This window comes from Moschus berezovskii, chromosome 28 (assembly GCF_049115385.1).
Source record: "Moschus berezovskii isolate FMDL1 chromosome 28, NW_MosBer_1.0, whole genome shotgun sequence".
Classification (NCBI taxonomy): domain Eukaryota; kingdom Metazoa; phylum Chordata; class Mammalia; order Artiodactyla; family Moschidae; genus Moschus; species Moschus berezovskii.
Genome location: NC_142487.1, coordinates 5,561,478 through 5,574,314, shown reverse-complemented (window position 1 = coordinate 5,574,314; position 12,837 = coordinate 5,561,478). Strand labels below are relative to the sequence as shown.

General features: G+C 41.9%; 1 pseudogene; it reads left to right on the top strand.

The window, feature by feature from the left end:
* The first annotated feature begins 10,230 nt into the window (after nucleotides 1–10,230).
* Nucleotides 10,231–10,872, top strand: LOC129549589 (high mobility group protein B1 pseudogene; annotated as a pseudogene).
* The last annotated feature ends 1,965 nt before the right edge of the window (nucleotides 10,873–12,837 follow it).

The following is a 12,837-nucleotide window of genomic DNA, read 5'->3' as shown; positions in this document are numbered from 1 at the left end:
TGGTATCTCTAATTTTCTTGAAGAGACCTCTAGTCTCTCCCATTCTATTACTTTCTCCTATTTGTTTGCATTGATCACTGAGGAAGGCTCTCTTATCTCTCTTTGGAACTCTGCATTCAAATGGGTATATCTTTCCTTTTCTCCTTTGCCTTTCGCTTCTTGTCTTTCCTCAGCTATTTGTGAAGCCTCCTCAAACAACCATTTTGCCTTTTTTCATTTCTTTTTCTTGGGGATGGTCTTGATCCCTGCCTCCTGTACAATGTCACGAACCTCCATCCATAGTTCTTCTGGCACTCTATCAGTTCTAATCCCTTGAACCTATTTGTCACTTCCACTGTATAATCGTAAGGGATTTGATTTAGGTCATACCTGAATGGTCTAGTGGTTTTCCCTACTTTCTTCAATTTAAGTCTGAGTTTGGCAATAAGGAGTTCATGATCTGAGCCACAGTCAGCACCTGGTCTTGTTTTTGCTAACTATATAGAGCTTCTCCATCTTTGATTGCAAAGAATATAATCAGTCTGATTTCGGTATTGACCATCCGGTGATGTCCATGTGTAGAGTCTTCTCTTGTGTTGATGGAACAGGGTGTTTGCTATAACCAGTGCAGTTTCTTGGCGAAACTCTGTTAGCCTTTGCTCTGCTTCATTGTGTACTCCAAGGCCAAATTTGCCTGTTACTCTTGGTATCTCTTGACTTCCTACTTTTGCATTCCAGTCCCCTATAATGAAAAGGACATCTTTTTTGGGTATTAGTTCTAGAAGGTCTTGTAGGTCTTCATAGAACCGTTCAACTTCAGCTTCTTCAGCATTAGCAGGTATTGGTCCTTTGTGCCAAAAAATTTGGGGACTACTTCAGTAAGAATTTTTAAAAATTCTTTTTACTTATTGGCTGTTAATCCAATAACAGCCAATAAATTGTTAATCTCTTACTGTGCTTATTTTATAAATTAAGCTTTATCATAGGTATGTATGTGTAGGAATAAACATAGTGCATGTAGGATTTGATGGTGTCTGTGGTTTCATTTATCCATTGAGGGGCCTTGGGCATTATCCCCTACAGATAAAATGGGACTGTGTGTGTGTATTAGTTGCTCAATCATGTCTGAGTCTTTGCAGCCCCAGGACTGTAACCCGCCAGCCTATCCATGAAATTCTCTGCCTGTCCATGACCCCCTCTGTCCATGAAATTCTCCAGGCAAGGATACTGGGTGGGTTGCCTTTCCCTTCTCCAGGTGATCTTCTTGACCCAGGGATTGAACCTGGGTCTCCTGCTTTGCAGGCAGATTCTTTACTATCTTACCGACCAGGGAACCCCAGGGTGGGACTACAGTATTAATTTAATTTATACTTGAAATATGTAGCTCCAGACAAGAAGTTTTAGTTTTTGCTTTTGGATACTAGTGGTCATTATGAATAAATATTGTTTAAGCGTTTCTGATAGCCATCTTTCTCCTCTCTGCTGTGTGGTGTGAGAGCGGATGCATGTTGTTTTTCTCCTTCTTTAAGACAGTAATGCTGTCCAAAGGAAGAGGATTAGATTGCAATAAATAAGACACAGTCTAATTTCAACCTCAAAGTTACTCATTCTGTGATATTCAGCCAAGAATCACTTAATCTCACTGTAATTCATTTCCCCCATATTTTAAAATTTCTTGGTCGTTTGTTAACCCCAGTCAGTTCTCTGAGACTTGCTTGATGAACCAATGCTTTCAGAGAATTCACGAAACAGAGAAAGAGTTCAGGAAAGGATTCGGAAACTAGAAGTAATTTATGGAAGATAGGATAGAGATTGCAAGGAAGATAACGAGGCATGAAATTCAGGGAATCTCTGTGAGCAGTTGAGATGTGCAAGAAAATCTTGGGACTAAGAGAATATGGGGCTTCCACAATGGCTCAGCGGGTAAGGAATCCATCTGCTAATGCAGGGAACACAGGAGATGCTGGTTCGATCTCTGAGTTGGGAAGATCTGCTGGAGGAGGAAATAGCAGCCCACTCCAGTATTCTTGCCTGGAAAATTGCATGGACAGAGGAGCCTGGAGGGCTACAGTCCATAGGGTCGTAAAGAGTTGGACACAATGGAGCACATGGCACTTGAAGAGAACATGAACTTTGTTTTGTTGAAGGAAAGTAGAAGGATGATATCAAATAACAACAACAACAAAAGTAAGAGAATAAATGTCACATAGGAAAGGGCTTTAAAATGTCGGATGTAGAAGGTTCTGGAGCATGAGACATAAAGAAGTAATTCAGTGAAGGAACCATGGGGAATATTTTTCTATTTTGTAGAAAATAGGCCAGGATGAATCACAAGCTATATACCAAAGTTGGCTTATTTACTTGGAGTCTGAGAAAAGAGCTTAGGGCTATTTACTGAAAAACACCCTTGTAAAATTACATATAGATACCATTTTGTTTTGGTAAAGCACACTCTACTTTTGCTTTGAGATTTTCAGTGTGAAAGCAGTACTGTTTGTTCAGAGATTAAAAAATTTTAATAGACTTTACTTTTCAGAGCAGTTTCAAGTTAACAGAAAAACTGCCCAAACTACAGAGTTCTCATAGATCCTCTTTTCTGCTGCACAGTTCCCTCTATTATTTATACAGTTTCTCTTATTATTTACATTTTGTTTTAGTGTGGTACATTTGATACTTAACAAGCCAGTATCAGTAAATTATTATTAACTGAAGATGATAGTGTACATAAGTGCTTCCTAGATGGTTCTGTGGTAAAGAATCCACCCGCCAATGCAGGAGATTAGGGTCCCATCCCTGAGTTGCGAAGATCCTCTGGAGAAGGAAATGGCTACCCATTCCAGTATTCTTGCTAGGAAATTCCATGGACAGAGGAGCCTGGCGGGCTACAGTCCATGGTGTTGCGAAGAGTAGGACATGAGTGGGCAACTGAGCACAGGTCCACTGAAGTCAGAGAAGTGCTTGTCCATGTAGCATACCCATACCTGCCAAGGAGGCTGGGAGGCAAAGTTGCAGGTATTTCAGCCTTTGTGGTTGTAGGTAGCTCAGCTTCACCTCCATATCCACAGGATGGAGGAGGCCTACAGCTAAGAAGGGGTTCAACTGTCTAGTAGCCAAAAGGAAGGACACTTGTCCAGGACAGTTTTTGTTCTTGATATGTTGTGGCTGGACCTCCCGCAGGCTGGAATGATTAACCAGAAGAGTTTTTGCTCTTTGTTTTTTTAGGGGACATCTTGGAGTTTGTTCCCCTCCTCCCCTCCCCAAACCCTAACCGTGATGGCCCTGTGGATCCCGCTCTGCCGTGACTCGCCTTGTCTCCCTTCACCTCCTGCCTTCTTTCTCCTTTTCCCTCCTCTCCTCTCCTCTTGGCCTTTCTCCTACCCCTTCCCATTTCTCTTCCGGACATTTCGAAAGTTGATTTGAGTTGTCTTCCCTTAAGGTTTCTGTGTAAAGGGAAGTCATTCTTCCTCTATTAAAGGCTGCTATAATCACTGGCTTATGGAGTTAATGAAGCTTTCAGGGGAAGTTCTTTTTCATTTTTTAGGCAGGCTAAGAAATCAAACACCCTGGGCTTGCTGTAGGCAAAATGTTGAAGCTGAGAAGTTGATTTTTCGTGCCTCCAGGCTCTCTTCTGCTCCTTCCCCCTCCCTCACAGCTTCCTTTCTTACTTTCCTTTCACCTCTGTCACTCGCTGCCCTCCTTCCTCTCACCCCCAATTCAAAATGGCCCTTAGGAAAAAGTGAAATGCTTAATGATGCCTTCAGTCAATAATACACAGAATCACCTCTCAGGGAGTATTTACATTGGAAGACTTTTTTTTTTTTTTTTTAATTCTGATAGAGGAATCAAAGGTTTTGTTCTCACTAAGAAAAAATTTCAGAAAACATCAGCCAGTTGGAGAAGTTAGGATTTTGTATCTGCTCACTTGCTGAATTAAAGGGTCTTACTCAAAGACTTTTCTCACTTGTCTACTGATTGAAGTTGTCTGCTCTCCACTGTTATAGTTGGAGAAAGTAGCAGCATTTTCCCATCTCTACATGTGTCTCATGACATGTGAATGACCCCAGAAATGATGGGCTGCTGGAATGCCCTGGCCTTCATGAGCCAACGCAGGAATGATGTGTTCCCCTCAATCCCACTGCTCCTGGGCATGTGTGTGCGCTTGCGGATGCTCACACACACACACACACACACACTCCTTTTTTCATGAATCAGAAAGAGCCCTTGTCAGAGTTGCCAGCTTTTGTGCACTCTCCTTGCAGGAGCCAATCCCCCCCAGGGTTTTTGCTTCCTGACTCTAAATCATTCAGGATCAAGGTCCCAAATAAATCCCTTATTTACAATACATTTAAAAATCTTTTGAGAAAAAAGAAATGTGGCCCTTCTACTTTTCATAGCTAATAACTTAAGGGGCTGGCATCTAGGCTGATTGGACTACCTTAGCTTGGTAGAAAAAGGCACTCCTCTTCCCTGGGAGATCAATAAGGACAGGGAACTCTGTTTTACAATAGTGATCTTGAATTTGACCCTAAGCACTTGTGGTAGAAGGTAAACAGCAGACTTATGTGAAAGATCAAAGCAGAAATTGAATGCAGAGAATAGAAAATGAAAGAACATTTCACAGTGCCATAAATGCTATGAGGCCAGTGTTTGGTTTTTTCTGTGGTTGGAATTAACTTTTAATAAAACTCACTGGCATTTATGTGATGTAGTTACTAGGGGAAAATAATGATAAAAATTTGAAACATTTGTGTGAAACAAGATAAACTGTGAAAAATATAATAGATATATCACAGACAAAAGGTTAATACTTCCCTGATGGTCCAGAGGTTGAGACTCTGTGCTCCCAATGCAGGGGGCATAGGTTTGATCCTTGATCAGGAAACTAACATCCTTCATGCCACATGGAGTGAAGTGAAATGAAAGTTGCTCAGTCATATCCGACTCTGTGTGACTGCGTGGCATGGCCTAAAAATAAATAAGAACAAAAACAAAAAAACCTACCACCACCACCACCAAAAATACCATAAAAAGTAAAGGGGGAAGAAAATGTAAGTACTTAAACAAACATTAGAAAATATATGAGAGCTTTTAAAAATAGAGAAGAAAAATTCTAAAACTCTATAGAAAAATTGGCTCAAGATTTGAACATGCAGTTAATAGGAAAAGAAGTAAAAATTTCCTATAATATGTAAACAGATATTCAACCTTGCTCACCTTGAGAGACACAAATCAAAATTATACTGATACCTTTTCTTACCTCTCAAAAGTACCTGCTCTTTTAAATATAATCGTTTGATACTCATATTCTGTTGGGGAGTCTAGGTCGAAATAGGCACTGATATATTGTGATGTGCTCTGTCACTCAGTCATGTCCAACTCTTTGCGACCCCATGGACTGTATGCCAGGCTCCTCTGTCTATGGGATTATCCTGGCAAGAATACTAGAGTGGGCTGGCATTTCCTCTTCCGGGGGCCCTTCCCCACTCAGGGATTGAACCTGTCTTCTGCAGCTCCTACACTGGCAGGCAGATTCTTTGCCACTGAGCCACCTTGGAGGCCCCCTCATATATTGCTGGTGAAATGCAGAGCTGTATAACTCCTGTGAGGGTGGATATGATAATATCAGGCAAAATTATATATGCATTTCTTTTTGACCAAGCAATCTTACTTCTAAAATTTATTAAAATTCACTGGCAAAAAAACAAAATGACTGATGCACAAGGTAATTTATTGCCGCACCATCTGTAACAGAAAAAATTGGAAATAGCCCAATAATTCATCAATAGAGGACTGGTGGATAAATATTGATGCGGTTACCTGAGGGACCACTATGTAGATGTAGACAGATCTCATCCAAAAACTCTCACAGAAGCACCCAGAATGGTGTTTGGCCAAAACTCTGGGCACTGTTGCCCAACCAAGTTGACACATTAAATTAACCATCACAACTATAAAGAATTTAATACAGAATGTACTTGCTTTTATTTAAAAAAAATTCAGTGAATTAAAAAAACCCACAAAACTGATTCTAAATAAATTGATTTTCTATAAGGGAATGGAGGTAACAGATAGAGAAAATTGAATTCTCTGAATATACATTGATTCACTTTTGAATTGGGAGTTATGTAATTTTTTGGTAATTATACAACAAACTTAAATCAACATTAAAAAGCAATTCTAAATAACTGAAAGGAAAATGAAGCAAATGAGCTTGTGTTTACAGTTGGTAGCTTACCCACATTGAGAGAAATATTTCAAGTGAATTTATGACACATCAATTTGAAACTGGTGGGATGTAACCTGAAGACATAAAGAAATCAAACTTTTTTTCAGGATTCATACCATTGCTGATAATACTGGTATTCTTATTTTGAAAATATACTATACATGGAGTTGGCTAAAATGAGTAATTTTCATGATGTCATGAAGAAACTTTTTTTTTTCCAGTGTGAGGGAAAAGAGGTAAAAATGTAAAATCAACTATTTACATGAATCTCTTAAATTTGAGTTGGAAATTTCAATGTGGACTCCTGATATATATTTACATCTGCTCCCAAAAACATCTAGAAACAATGATCAACCCAGTAACGAAGAGTACCTTGTTGTGGTACCTGCTTTTGGTCTACGAATATCTCCTAAAAGACTGTGTCTCCTAAAAGGAACCAAGATTCCTTGGATGAAGAGCTAATTTCAGATCTTAGGGAGAAAATGCTCAAGATGACATGGAACATTTTGTATTGAACACAGAGTGACTCTCAGGACAACTGGGGTCATGTCAGAAGGACTCACTTGGAGGGTTTTCCACTAATGAACAGTTTGAATATTGGAAAGAATAATTACTACAGTCTACTGAAACACATAGAAAATGTTTAAAAACTCGTGATTCCATAAGGATAATAATGAAAAAAACACTTATTGGTCATGTTATTATTCTGAAAACAGGTGAATAAGGGGGGAAAACTCAAACTACTGCATAGTGCTTCCTGAGCAACAGTATTTCAGGGTAACCACATAGTTCATGTAGGAAAAACTTTTTAAAGGAATATTGTCTAACAAATGAAAAGAGTAATACACAATTAAACTATCTTCATTTTGTGCTCCTAATTATGTAATGCATCTAGGCAATGCTCACCACTGCGGCTGCTGCTGCTAAGTCGCTTCAGTTGCGTCCAACTCTGTGCGACTCTGTAGACAGCAGCCCACCAGGCTCCTCTGTCCCTGGGATTCTCCAGGCAAGAACACTGGAGTGGGTTGCCATTTCCTTCTCCAATGCATGAAAGTGAAAAGTTAAAGTGAAGTTGCTCAGTCATGTCCGACTGTAACCTGCCAGGCTCCTCGGTCCATGGGATTTTCCAGGCAAGAGTACTGCTAAAATCATTAGCATTAGAGAAAGCCTGTCTCTGAAGCTCATGCAACATCCTCTGGGACCACCTCTGATTTTAGCCTCAGCTCTGGTAGACAGATATGCTGCACTCAGATTCCTCACCCACTATCCTATCAGCGTCCCTCAGTGCACATGGAGTCTTTTTACTTCCTGCTCCACAGCCTTCTCTGGGTTACCCCACAAGTTTTCCTGGCTCCAGCTGCCAATCAGTCCTGAGTGTGGAAGACTTAAGTGTCTGTAGAAGCAACCCTTATCCCAGAAATGGGAGCTAAAGGACAAATGCTCCTGTCTCCTGTTTTCCAGATGGACCACCCTTGGAGGTCTTTTGCGGGTGCCTCAGTGGAATTGCAAATGTCCACTTTCCGTGCTTTTTCCTTCCTCTTCCGTGTCACTGGCCCTGCTTGCTCACTGCTGTTTTCTGAGATCACCTCCCCAATAAACCTGCTGCATCCATGTTCTCACTCCAACCTCTACTTGGGGAAGAGATAGTAGGGCAGACGCTATCATGGATTGACAGGCTGCCAACATACGAGCTAGCTGGTTCATGCCATTGTCGCAGGAAGGCAATCAGACAGTGTGTGAAAATAAATCCCACACCATTTATAAAGCATTCTTTTTAAGTGTTGGGCTTGAATCTAATCATGCCTTTATATTTAACTACTGTTCATGTAAACATGTTAAATTATTCCTTAGGGATGTAATCAGTAACCCAGAATGTGGGAAATTCTGCAGGACAAATGGCTCAATTTCTGCTGTGACTAAATGATACAAGAAAAATGTGGGAGGAGAAAACTGGATGAAAAGACACTTAAGAGAACTGTCAACCAAATCTCTGGTTTAGAACCAACTATGAAAATGATAAACTATAAAAGTTATAAAACAATTGGAAAAGTTTGTTGATATTAAGGAGCTGATATTAATTTTAAGGGTCATATTTGATTAAGCGTCCTGTCTTGTAGAGATGTGTACTGAATGCGTGTGAATGAAATGTTGTATTTGGGGTTTGTTTTATAATGATCTAGTGGGTGGGGAGGAGGATGGGGAATAGATGAAATAGTCTCCTGAAAATGACATGCAGTCAGGTGTTGTATACATGGGGACTGGGGAGTCTGCTATACCCTTCTGGCTTCCCCGGTGGCTCAGACAGTAAAGAATCTGTCTGCAATGCGGGAGACTGGGGTTTGATCCCTGGGTTTGGGAAGATTCCCCTGGAGAAGGAATGGCTACCTCCTGCTCCAATATTCTTGCCTGGAGATTTCCATGGACAGAGGAGCCTGGTGTGCTACAGTCCGTGGGGTCACAGAGTTGGACACGACTGAGCGACTTTCACACTTTACTATTGAATATGTCTGAAAATATGTGTAATAAATGTTTTTATTTCAAGAAGATATTTCTCAGAATACAGAAATGAGAAAGTAATGTATTAGAACTTCCAAAACAGACATATGCTACAACCTTATGCTGAGCCATGTGGCTTCTTTGTCCCTCTGGGATTGTTATTTGTGAAGCATGAGCACATGCAGATTAATACCATGCTCTCTTGCAGGAAGTGCTGGGCTCCTAGCAAGCAAGGATGCTCTTTGAGTTGTCTTCTTGGTAACTCCTGGGAGTTGAAAGTGATCTTTTTGTGAAGTATCTGCATGTGCTCAGTGCATGGTAATGAACCTATGGATTCATTTCCCCAGATGGTCTCTAGTTTGATGATATCTCTCAACCCGTTCTCTTTGAAGGAAGGAATTTATTTTGTTGATTTTGTCTGTCCCATAATATCCATCCCAGTGTCTTCATTAATTGATGTTTCATTATATTTGGTGGTGTGAACCGAAGGTCTTGGGTCTTTCCTCACCTGGTAGGAGAGGCTTAATGGGTGGTCTGTGCAGCCACCCCAGGCCTTCTGTCTGGGTGGATGAGCCCATCAGTCATCTCATGGGGCAGTAAGAGTGGATTTTATGTCATATGGGTCCTGGAATGGTGGTGAGAACCCATGTATTCTGATGGGACGTCAGCACTGTTGTGTGATTTGTAGATGCGATCCTGTGTCTTCATCTTCCACTGGGGATGGAATGTTCCACATGGCCCACCTGACCCTGGAACCCTGCCTTTCTATCCTTTCCATGATGTGACTCTATAGTTTGTTAGAGCTGTGATGGCAGAAAATCCCACAGCCTGAGTAGTTAAAACAACAGCAGTTTGTTGTCTCACCATCTGGAGGTAGGAAGTCTCAGAGCAAGGTGTTGGCTGGTTCCTTCTGAGGGCCGGGAGGGGAAGGCCATTCCAGGCTCCCCTCCCTGGTGTGTGCATGGCTCTTTTTCGCCCTATGTCTCCTCTTCCCCGTGCTTTTTTCCTCTATGCATATCTCCCTGTCCACGTTTCCCATTTTAATTTTCATTCTGTTTTTTAAAAATTTTATTTGTGGTTAAAAAAAAGCACAGCATAAAAAGTACCATCTTAATTTTTTTTTTTTAATTGCACAGTTCAGCGGTGTTAAGCATATTCACTTTGCTGTGCGGCAAATCTCCAGAACTCAGTCCCCAGCAACTCCTGCTTCCCCATCTCCCAGTCCCAGAAAATCTCCATTCCACTTTCTCCTTTTATGAGTTTGATTACTTTAGATACCTAATACAAGGGTAATCATACAGTCAAAAAAAGTTTTTTTATTGTTTTTTGGGCTCACCACTCGGCAAGCGAGATCCTTGTTGTTCAACCAGGGATTGAACCGGGGCCCCCTGCAGGGGAAGCATGGAGTCTCAACCACTGGACTGCCAAGGAAGTACCAAATTTCCCATTTTTAAAAGAACGTCAGAGCCATTGCAGTACATTGAGCTCCATAGAGACAGCGCTGGGGCAAGTGAGAGCCGGACGGGCACTGGGCGACTCTGTGCCTTGCGGAGGAAAAATAATTAAACATGGGCAAAGGAGATCCTAGGAAGCCGAGAGGCAAAATGTCATCATATGCATTCTTTGTGCAAACTTGCCGGGAGGAGCACAAGAAGAAGCACCCGGATGCTTCAGTCAACTTCTCAGAGTTTTCTAAGACGTGCTCAGAGAGGTGGAAGACCATGTCTGCTAAAGAGAAAGGAAAATTTGAAGACATGGCAAAGGCGGACAAGGCCCGTTATGAAAGAGAAATGAAAACTTATATCCCTCCTAAAGGGGAAACAAAAAAGAAGTTCAAGGATCCCAATGCACCCAAGAGGCCTCCTTCGGACTTTTTCACCAAAAATCAAAGGTGAACATCCTGGCCTGTCCATTGGTGATGTTGCAAAGAAACTGGGAGAGATGTGGAATAACACTAGCGGATGACAAGCAGCCTTATGAGAAGAAGGCTGCTAAGCTGAAGGAAAAGTATGAAAAGCATATTGCTGCATACCGAGCTAAAGGGAAGCCCGATGCAGCAAAAAAAGGGAGTTGTCAAGGCTGAAAACAGCAAGAAAAAGAAGGAAGAGGAGGAAGAGGAGGAAGATGAAGAGGATAAGGAGGAGGAAGAAGAAGATGATGATGACGAATAAGTTGGTCCTAGCGCAGTTTTTTTTTTTTTGTCTATAAAGCATTTAACCCCCCTGTACACAACTCACTCCTTTTAAAGAAAAAATATTGAAATGTAAGGCTGTGTGAGATTTGTTTTTAAACTGTACAGTGTCTTTTTTTGTATAGTTAACACACTACCAAATGTGTCTTTAGATAGCCCTGTCCTGGTGGTATTTTCAATAGCCACTAACCTTGCCTGGTACAGTATGGGGGTTGTAAATTGGCATGGAAATTTAAAGCAGGTGCACAGCACACATTAGTTATATATGGGGATGGAAGTTTTTTCATCTTCAGTTGTCTCCGATGCAGCTTATACGAATAATTGTTGTTCTGTTAACTGAATACCACTCTGTAATTGCAAAAAAAGAAGAAAAAAGTTGCAGCTGTTTTGTTGACATTCTGAATGCTTCTAAGTAAATACAATATTTTTTATCAGAAAAAAAAAAGAACATCAGTTGCATTGGACTCACCCTAGTGACCGCATTATTTTGTGTGTGTGTGTGACCTCATTTTAACTTGATTACCACTGTAAAGAACTTATTTCCAAATACAATTACATCATATAAATTTGTGGGGGGGAGTGTGGCACAATTTAACTGATAAGCCTCCGAAAGAGACAATTCCATATGCTTCTAGAGTAGCTTTTTACTTTATTGGAGATTTGGTTTGTTCCCTGCTCAAAGGTGGGCACAAGTATGGAAATTTTAGGGATGAAAAAGGTTAAGAATGTTGGAGTTGCTCTTTTGGGAGTTCTCAGATGTAGACATGGAGAAGGCAATGGCACCCCACTCCAGTACTCTTGCCTGGAAAATCCCATGGATGGAGGAGCCTGGTAGGCTGCAGTCCGTGGGGTCACTAAGAGTCAGACACGACTGAGCGACTTCACTTTCACGCATTGGAGAAGGAAATGACAACCCACTCCAGGGGTCTTGCCTGGAGAGCCCCAGGGACGGGGGAGACTTGTGGGCTGCCGTCTATGGGGTCGCAGAGTTGGACACGACTGAAGCGACTTAGCAGCAGCAGCAGCAGATGTAGACAAGGCTGAGGCTGCTGGCAAACTGTGAAGTACTTGAAAAATCTAGCTGTGGAGAAAACTGGGGAAATGATTCCTGTAACAATAATTAGAACCAGAAAGGAACTAGCAGACAGGGTGAAATATTTCTGTTTGCAGATCTCGGTGAGGTCTTACGAAAATGGCGAGAAGAAAAAGATGTGCTGTGGGAAGCAAAGAGCGAAAGGAGCATTTTCAGAGGTGAGTGCGCCGCAGGAAACAGGAGAGCCAGCTGGAGGAGGCTGCTCTGATCCTGGCATTCCAGTTCCTGCAGGGCCTGGCTCCGCTCTGGCCCCACGTGCTCATTCCATTCAGCCCTTTGCACCCTGCTGCCCCTCCACCCCCGGCTCTGCCCTCCCTCTCTGATTCCCTGGGTCCTAAATGTGAACTCTCTGTGCTTCTCTATTTTACCATCCATGCAGTCTTTGTTACACAGACTCTAACTGCTGTGCGAGTCTTTGGTACACAGACTCCCTTGCCCTTAGAGCTCAGTCAGCACTGGATAGAGAAAATTCCTCTGCTAACTCAGCAGTGCCATAAACCCCAACCACAGACTCTTGCATTTTCTTCTCTTCTGGCTGAAGAAATGAATTTGCAGCTAGAATATAGAGTGTGTGATCAGTCGTGTCCAACTCTTTGTGATCCGCATGGACTGTAGCCCGCCAGGCTCCTCTGTCCACGAATTCTCCAGGCAAGAACACTGGAATGGTTGCCATTTCCTCCTCCAGGGGATCTTCCTGACCCAGGAATTGAACCTGTGTCTCTTGGTCTCCTGCATTGGCAGTCGAGTTCTTTATCACTAGTGCCACCTGGGAAGCAGCTAGTATGATCGATTCCTATTTTGTTCCCTAACTGCTTGAAGAGAATGAAATCAGAAAGCTGCCCATGAAAACTT